Source organism: Neolamprologus multifasciatus, chromosome 7 (genome assembly GCF_963576455.1).
Source record: "Neolamprologus multifasciatus chromosome 7, fNeoMul1.2, whole genome shotgun sequence".
Taxonomy (NCBI): domain Eukaryota; kingdom Metazoa; phylum Chordata; class Actinopteri; order Cichliformes; family Cichlidae; genus Neolamprologus; species Neolamprologus multifasciatus.
In genome coordinates, this window is record NC_140445.1 from 67054725 (window position 1) to 67057224 (window position 2500).

Here is a 2500-nt window from a genome sequence, read left to right on the forward strand (position 1 = left end):
TAAAACAACAATAATTTATATTCAGCACAAAAACAACTGATGTAATTTGAGTTTTGGGAACCAAAGTGTGACTGTGACTATTTAAGCCTGAGCTTCTGTTCTGTGTGTGTCATTGAAGCATTTATGTTTCAGCAGTCGTAGAAGACATCTACCCATTTACACACACATTCACACACTGGTGATGGCAGCTAGAAGACATTGTTTGTACTGTTGTATCAGAGAGAGCTTCTTTTTAGTACTGAATACACCACAATATGTAAAACTGCTACTTAACATAACTTAATAATAATGGTGGTGATGATAACAATTAAATGATGATGATAAAGTGTGGAGGTCCCAGAGCAGAACGACTCCACCTGTCAGCAGCAGAGCTGAGCGCTTCTGAAAAAGACGATTTTCTCACATCGTAAAATCGCGCTGAGTCCATTTTTAAAGTTTGGTGACTCATGAACGAGGGAGAAAAGTATCAGTTTTAACAGTCTTAGTTGTTGTTTTAGTTGTTTTTATTGACTTATTTGTTTCTATATTTTACTGCATCATTGTTTCACATTTTATTTGTTCTAGCAGCATTTTACATGTGCAGCGTGGACATATATAAATAAACTTGACCTGGACACTGATGTACAGCCGAGCCCTTTTAAATATTTATAATTTACTAAATAAGATATTATTATTCAGATTTCATTATTCTCCTGAGATCTATATTTCCAGTGACTTTGACCTTTAATTGGACAGTTGAGTAAAGAGATGCTGATGCAGAGGCATGTGTACGATTCTGTGTAATGCAGTTCTGATGAATATGATGATCTAAATGTTGTACAGCTTCCTCCTTCAGTCATAACTTGTTTTTTAACACATGCATACATACTTTTTATGAATGCATGTTTTCTTTGAGACGATCAGTGACACCACCTACCTTTGGGTGGTGCAGCTGTGTACGTGGTTGCTTCACAGGTTCAGTTCCCTGAGTGGGCCGTCCAATCCAACGACACGCATGCGTGGCTCGTTAGAGAGATGACCTCGTCCGTATCATTTTTCACTGCTGTTTATTTCACTCACGTTTGAAGCAGCCACACATGTGTATGTGTCAACAAAACGACAGCAGTCATATCTCATCATTAGCGTGTAAACAGTTAATGTAGCCTCATATTGTACTCAGCTGTGCAGTAGGTGAGTGTAATCGGGTGGGGGTAATGGGTGAGGCTGGTGTGGTTGGGGGGGTTAGTGTGAGGATCAGGGTGGGAAAGGGGGCGTTGACGTCATGGGACCTGGTGATGAATAGCTGACATAGGACTGCAGGGACCCAAACACTGTCAAACTGTCACACCACTCCCACTCACACACAGTGGGAATGCCAATTAGATGAGAGCGCCGTGTTCACACGTGTGAATGTGTAAGACTGTTGTTTAAAGGAATCATCACAAAGTAAATGCTGTTAAAGGTTTAGCAGTGAACCGTATATCTCAGTGCTGCCGTCAGCTTTTCAAACACAGAAATTCAGCGTTCGGTGAGTCATGAGTGGACCGTAAGAACGAGTGTTTAATGTCTCGACGGCCTCCAACACTCGATGTTCCTGTTCTGAGGAGCATCGGACGCTAAAAACACTCCCAAACCAAACGTGGAGCTTCCCAACGTGGTGACCCCCCCTCCAAAACTAGCTTTATGGCAGATTATGATGATACTGTGGTTTCCCACACTGCTGCTGCTGCTGCTGCCATTACACTAGTGGACATACCACAGTTTTGCTTGATTCATTAACCTCCTCTGAACTCTTCCACAGCAGCATTTTTAATTTCTCTGTGATATTTGGGCTGATTGGGGCCTGATGAATGTAAAAACAAAGAATCACCAGATTTTTTCTTTTTTACCTAATTTTTGTTTCTAAGAAAAATGAAAAATGAGGACATTCGTTTAAAATGTCGATAGAACAGTAGCAGCATAATGTAAGTGGACATCAGGCCTTGTAGACCAAAATTGAGTATTTTGGTCTAAATAACCCAAACTGTGATGTCCACATATGTGGACGCAGGTCCTAGGAGGTTAAAGAAGACAGAGATTAGACTGTCTACTGCAAAATGCATAAAACGAGTTTATGGTCATCACTGGCGTCTAGAAATCATTAGTATATGCATGTCTTCATTTGTAAAGCCCTAAACTGCTAATAACATCCTTTGACTGAAGTGAGACCAACACAGCTTCAGGCCTGAGACACGTTAAAATTTTACTAACTATATTTGCAGTCTCAGTACTGTTACACCCCCAGGAGGATGTTGGTTTCCTTCTGTGAACTAATGCGTGTGTGTGGGCTCACCTCCTCTGTCCTGATTGGATGCTGCTCAGAGAATACACTAATTACCGACCAGCAGAGCGCTATACTACCTGTGGAGCTGTGTTTCTGGGCCATACCTGTGCAGGCTTGCATGGCTTTTTGACTTGTATGTGCATTTTCTGTTTCCATGTTCAGATGCCTGTAGGGGAGAGCTGCCTTTTGATTGGCTGT